The sequence below is a fragment of the Poecilia formosa genome, unplaced genomic scaffold (genome assembly GCF_000485575.1).
Source record: "Poecilia formosa unplaced genomic scaffold, Poecilia_formosa-5.1.2 Scaffold327, whole genome shotgun sequence".
Lineage (NCBI taxonomy): Eukaryota > Metazoa > Chordata > Actinopteri > Cyprinodontiformes > Poeciliidae > Poecilia > Poecilia formosa.
In genome coordinates, this window is record NW_006800266.1 from 495228 (window position 1) to 502334 (window position 7107).

The 7107-nt window shown below is 37.0% G+C and overlaps 1 protein-coding gene across 1 annotated transcript in view; it reads right to left on the reverse strand.

The window, feature by feature from the left end:
* Nucleotides 1–6559, reverse strand: part of LOC103152776 (carbohydrate sulfotransferase 11-like) — a 36993-nt gene extending 30434 nt beyond the window's left edge. Inside the window, exons 1-2 of the mRNA XM_007573381.2 lie at nucleotides 6555–6559; nucleotides 2191–2197 (exon numbers count right to left, since the gene is read on the reverse strand). The gene's annotated coding sequence lies outside the window, so the exon portion shown is untranslated. The remainder of the gene's footprint in view (nucleotides 1–2190; nucleotides 2198–6554) is intronic.
* Between the last annotated feature and the right edge of the window lie 548 nt (nucleotides 6560–7107).

The window sequence follows — 7107 nt, forward strand, 5'->3', positions numbered from 1 at the left end:
AACATGTAAGATTAGAAAATTACATACAGTAATCATAATAAAAATATTATGACAGAAATGTAGTCTTAGCAGAAAGTATAATACCAGCTTAAAGATTATATATATATATATATGCAGAGGCAGTATATTGTACAACAGAACTCCAACGTTAGCGTCCATGCTGTATTTTTCTTCGAAATTCAGCCCACACTATAGTTACAGGGCAGGACTGAACCTGATTAAAGTCTAAAGACGTGGCGCTGAGCAAGTGCCATGTCAGCATGTGAGCAATGTGAGCACGCATGCTGCCATATCTGAGAATGCTGTAATTACACACATCATTAGATCTACTACACCATCATTAGACCTCCAACACACACTGCCTCCTGCACTTCTTGGAGGCACTTGACAGAAATTTCAGACTCTCAAATGAGAGCGAGAGCTGGAGGATGCACAGGGAGAAATCATGCGGTCGCCGGGACAGTGTTAGCATTTATCCGGCCACCCATAGGGCTCATTTAAGTGCAAACTGGTGGCAATGTCAACTCGCCTGGGAAACTGCTGCTTTTTCATCCTCATACTTTCAAAAGCCTGTGAGCTGATTGTGGGACAATTGAATCTTTTTTTTTAAATTTATGATTCAAGACTAGTGTGAGTCATTCTGAGGTAAATTGCTGTAAATTGTGTTCACTTGTTTTGGCGTAGTAGAAAATAGGTGTGGCAGTAAATGCAATGTCGATGGTATTTACGATAAGTAAACTAAGTGATGCATAAAATATTTGTTTTTCCCATTGTTTTCCTGATTTTGAACAGTAGTTTTAATGTGCAGCTTATTTGCGTTGGAAATTATTTACTCATCTGGGTTAAGATTGCAAAGCTGTGTGTGAACGAAGCACAAGTCCTCATCAAGAATGTCTATTGGAAAGTACAACAGGCTCTCAAAAGCGCCCTGGAAAAAGATTATTTAGGAGAAAGTTACGATATTACCACTTTTGTTTCTTTTAAAGAAAGTTCAATTTAATTTAAAATCGTCTCCCAGACCTGAACTTTCGAAGACAGTTATAAAGTCAGTCTTCTACCACCTGAAGAACATTTCTAGGATTAAAGGACTAATATCTCAGCAAGATCTAGAGAAACTCATCCATGTGTTTATCTTTAATTGCATTGATTACTGCAACAGTGTCCTCACAGGTCTACCTAAAAAAATCAGACAATTTATAAATCACTGAACAGCTTAGCACCAAAATACATTAAGATTTGCTGCTGTCATATTAACCTTCCAGACCTCTCATGTATTCTGGTTCTGGTCTGGCTAGAACCAGACAGAAAAATGGAGAAGCAGCATTCAGCTTCTATGCACCACAAATCTGGAACAAACTTACAGAGAACTGCAAAACTGCCGAAACACTGAGTTCCTTTAAATCAACCTTAAAATCAACCTTAGAGCTGCTTTTGAACCATAATAAATGAAACATTGACCAACATATTTGATGTGTATTGATGATTTTGATGATGGCATTTAACAAAATGTAACAGGTAACACTTTATTTGAAGGGGGGTGAATAAGACTGTCATGACACCGTCATAAATATGACATAGCACCTGTCATGAACATGAATAAGCCTTCATGAATATTTATGACTGTTGTCATAAAGCGTCATTCGGTAAATTATGACACTTTTAATACAAAGTTGACATAATCCAAAATGTCTTTATTATGACAACTTGACATTAACCAAGAAATCATTACTGATATAAATTTTTTATAAAAGTATTACTGATTGCACTTTAAAAATTGGGTAACTTTATGTTATTAAAGGTAAAGTTTAAACAGTGAAGGAAATAAGATATTTTCCATGTAGACGTCTGCTAACATGTATTTCATCAAGTCAGCTCTTCTTCTGTAATATCAAACCACTTCCTCTGTCATAAAGGTCTTCACTTTGGTCTCGTCATCAAAATGACAAAACAGTAACTGTCACCTCTCACTAAAAATGAGAAAAAAGAAACACTCAAAACAGAATTTTTAAGTCAGAGATGGTAGAAGTCTCCTACATACTGAGAATGTCATTTCTGTAGTGTATAGCTTCGGTGTCATATTTTGTCTTTTTACACCACACAGAGCTGTGGTGGTGAAGCCGAAGATGGCAATAGATCTATGAAAAGAACCAACTTAATCCTATTAGTATATGAATATAAAAAATACAAGACTGCGTCTCTGGTGGCAGCTTCCTCATTTCAAACAATAGGCCATGTTTGATTCTCATCAAACATTAGTCCATGTCATGGTTTCTTGTGTTTTCTTCCAGCATGTCATAGTTTGAAATCACCTACTACATTTTTCAGGTCTATTTCCCCAACCTGATTAAAACATATTGATAAGTCAATGTTTCCCAACCCTGATCCTCAAGGAAATAAAAAAAAGAAAAAAACATTGGGGCCCTTTCAATTACAAAATTAATCATATTGTATTTTTTAAGATTGTTTTTAGCAGTAAAAAATTAATGTTTCCACTCTCCCACATCAAAAACACACACATCCATATTTGCCCTGAACACCCCCCTATCTGTGGTTCGTTCCTGCTTGGAGCGCTTGAGAGTGATGCTGTTCAGCAGCAGTCAATGGAAGACATGAACGATTGTGGTAGTTACTATGCTGCTAAGAAAAGTTAGAAAATCAGGTTTTCAAAAAAAACGAGAGAGGGAGAGAGAGAAAAAGGCAAGCGTGTTAATTTATAACCCAATCTTTCTCCAAGAGAGGTGGGTAGACTGTGTGAGATTATCAACCATTTAGCATAATTAGCTTAGCTACAAACTACTGTTTGCCTCCTTTTCACTAGCATTTAATGAATTAAAGAAAAAAATTACCAACATATTCATATATTTAACTTGTCCCTTGTACATTTTACCACTTAACAACAGACGAGTCAGTCAGCAGCAGCTCTAATCCACGTCCCTCCTGCTGACCAGTCCTTTCCTGAGTGAAATTAAAGCTGCAGTATGTCACTTTTATATAAATATATTTTACATATGTTTTAAAACTGTCATTATGTTGTGACAGTATGGTATGAGACAGGCACGTGCAGAGGGGGGTCTGGGGGTGCTTGAGCACCTGCCCTTTAAATGGTCTCTGCACGGCCCTGGTATGAGAGGTGAAAAAGACTTTGAAAAATCTATTTCTTCTGTCTTCTCCCAGTGCTAGAAACAACCAGTTAGTGGCAGGAGAGTTTTAGTGCTGTCAATCACAATCTCATGTGGTGCTGCTCATCCTTCCTCCCCCTCGATTTGTACCGTGCTGCAGCTAGCATAGCACAAAGCTGTGCAGATTCAGTGAATGCTCAGTTTAGTTAGCATAGCCACCAATGACGGCAGATAAACGGTTTCTTGTAATGATAAGTTGTTTCTCCACCATTAACACATTTAGCAGTGAGTGAATGAGGCTAATTGACAGTGCTAAGAGTGTCCTACTGGTTCTGATTGGTTGTTTTGGTCAGAACGGTGCATTACTTTAGCCAGCAAAAGTAATTCAGGAAGGAGATGGAGGAGATTGATTGTTTTCACAGATTATCTGTCTCATAACAAACTGCTACAACATGACAGCTTTAACAAATATGGATAAAACATATTTTTTATTAAAGTTATGTACTGCAGCTTGAATAAAATGCGACTACATAGCATTTTTGAGAAGTCTGGATTGCTTCATGTGTAGTTGCACGTTGCTTTTGACTGTTGCTCATGGGGAGATACATTTCAGTATCTAAAGCTAATAGAAAAAAAATGAAGCAACCTACTTGCATATTGGATGTGGACTGTAGGATTCATGAGCAGTAAATATTGCGCTAATTATCAGTATTGAATCAAAAAAAGCAAGGCGGTTTCAAGCCTTTAAAATTGTGATGCTTTTTATGGGTCAAATAGACTCAAAACATTGCAACAGCAGCTGCACAGGGGGGCCCAGACAATTTTTTTTGTCAGGAGGCCCTGACAAATTCCTGGCGGCGCCCCTGGCTGCTATACTCCTAACTAACTGAACAAATTAAAGCTCATGTTTGACCAAGCTTGTGAAGGTGTTTGTGTATTTAAGTGTGTTGTACTGGTGCACAGTTATCAAATAAACTCGTAAAAAAAAAAAAAAAAAAGAAAAGCTTTTAGTGAATTCTGTACGGTTTTTCTATATTATATAAGCATTGGCTGATTCTAAACCTCAGATATCAGTAACATATCGGAAGTGAAAAAAGTGCATCTGTCATGATCCGTGTTTCTGTGTGTTTAGTTTTGAGTTTTTTCTGTGTGATTCTGTTTCCCTGTGAGTCTCTGTCCTGTCCTCCCCGTTGATTGTCTCCCAGGTGTGTCTCATTCCCTTGATTGCCTCGTGTGTATTTAGTCTCACCTCTTGTCTGTGTTCTTCATCGGATCCTCGTCTAAGTCGTCATGTGTTACCGGCGTGTCAGCCTATTTCACTGAGGACTTTATCATTAAAATAACACATATTCATCTTCATTCTGGCCTGCCTGCATCTATCTCACCTCACCCAAGCCCGAACTATGACAGTATCGGTGCATCCCTAATCTTTGGCCATGTATTTAATCAGCAAACCCATTCCAAGAAGGGGCGACTTTCTGAAGGTGCTGAGGCAGAAAAATTATCATTCAGAAATCGGGTCCAGACGCCTGGAAAGGGGTGTGGTTACTTTTCTCAGCGCTAGTTTAAGAGAACAGAAACGTGCAAAAAAGTAGCAGTGACTCACTGGTTTCTTTAAATCCAACCAGTTGGGTCAGAGTGGATAGAACGTCAGCGGACAACTGGCCAACTAATTTGCCTTTCTCTGCAGGAGCAGAGACTAAACGACTCCCTCAAAGCATATTGTTCTGATTAGTGCCCAAACAATTTAACTTGATAATGAATTGCGTCAGTGGTGTATCTATTAAGAACAGCAACCAGGAAATGACGGTGGAACTAACGTACTGTTTTCATCTCATTGACGTTTTTTTAAAGTATAAAACTAAGATGTTGTCTTGGAACCTGAACTTTTTGAGAATGAGCCACCTATGAAGATCTAATAAAAGTCTTAGATTTCCTTAATTAAAGCGAAACTTAAAGGCCTTGTCCAGAACCTGGTGCTCAAAACAAAATGAATAAACTTCAGTTGATGTGGCACCCACTTGGTGGCGCCACTGCTTATGTAACTGCTTTTCCTTTTTATTTTTTGTTTTCTATTGTCTTTTCACCATTATTATGGATCATGGATTTCACAATTTTTTCTACTGTTATATGTCTTCGAGAGCAACTGTTCTATTATTTATACTCAAAAAATGACATTAAGCTGTAAAGAATAGAATAATTAACGTAACACTAATCAGTTACAAATCAGCTGAGAAATGGCAGATAGCCTTTGCCTTCAGCCAATCAGAGCACTTACTTACAGAATTTGCTTCACCCCGCCCCAAAGCAACAAGAAGCACCAACATGAATCTGTGAAGACCTCTTCAATGCATGTTGTAAATCTGATGCAGTATGTTGAATTTTTGTAAATCATAAGCTCTATTAGTTTAGGTTTTCTCTGGGCAGTTAGAATATACTTTTGTTATAGGAAAAAACTGCTTAAAGCTGCAGCATGTAACTTACAAAAATTTTATTTTTTTGCATATTTATTAAAAAGTATGTTATGAGACAGGAACAAATTAGCTACTTTTGCTTCTGAAGAAGTGCAGCAATCCTGGTGAAAAACAACCAATCAGAGCCAGGGGAGACTCTTTACGCTGCCAATCAACCACATGTATGTGCCGCTAAAGGAGCTAAAGGAGTTCCTTAGTGGTCATACTAACTAGTAATAGCATTCATGACAACCTCTGTTGGGCAGGAAGCAAGATGGAGGTTGTGAGCAGCGTGTACAGGAGTTTGATTGACAACACTGAAATTATTATCCTGGTTCTGATTGGTTCTTTCCTGTTAGCACTTGGAGAAGGCAGAGGAGATCAATTTTTTTCATTTTATCTATCTAATATTCCACTGTCACAACGTAATGATAGTTTTTTACATGTAAACAACATTTTTTTAAAATAAATATTACATACTACAGCTTTAAAGATTTAGCAACAAACTGAAAAACATTTCTATGAAACTGTGTCAGGGCAAAACTAATGAACACAGAACCTAGTGAATGTTGGACCTTCAGTTGTTTTAGATGTTGGCGTCACGCTCGTGTTCCTGACTGGATTCCCTCATGTGAATTGTTCTCCATCCTGAGATCATGAGCAGAAACTGCAGCTCAGAGTGCCTCAATGCTGCTGTGACAAATTTCATTAGTGGGATCTGGGCAAATGTTTGACATTTAACAGCTCTCCCAAACAAATCACTTCTGCCAAATATTATCTCAACACTTTTACAAGCTCTAATGCCAAGAAGAGAGCTGCTGCAATGCAGAGGTTTACTATTCCCACCTCTTCACTATAAAATGCTGCTTAAATACATAAAGAACCATGAATGCACTGTAAAGTGAACCGCTGCATGGCAGAAGCTTTCTGGAAGCTTGTCCACTTTAGTATTTGATAGTTGCAGATAAAGATTTATAGCTACGATAACACTGCAACAGAACTGAGCTCTTCTCAAATTACTGTTTATGATAATATTTATTTCCATGACCTTGTTTTTTTTATTGAACATTAGATTTAATAACTAAAACCAATGAAAAAATATATAAAACTCATGAAGAAGTATTTAATTTCTGGACCTAGTTCAAAGATAAGCAATATTACACACAATGTTGTGATTATAAAATATGGATATATAAAAAAGAAACTTGCTAAACAGAAAATAACCCTTACTTTATGCAGAACTGAACCCAGTGGTGCTCCCAGAAAATGTTCACAGGGATAACCAAACCAGACAAGTAAAAATTTAAGGGGGAGAGCAGAGTAAAAAAAATACATAAAAAATCAATTATTTGTGTATTTTTTCATTTATTTATTTAGTATTTCTTTGTTTAATAGGTTTCACTGAAGAAGATGTCTCTGTATGCCTTTCTATGACTGATTAAATCTTGTCTTCTTTGCCAAGTCTAAGCTAAAATATGAACAAAAAAGTTTTAATAATTAAACAGTTGTAAACCATAGACATTAATACATATTAA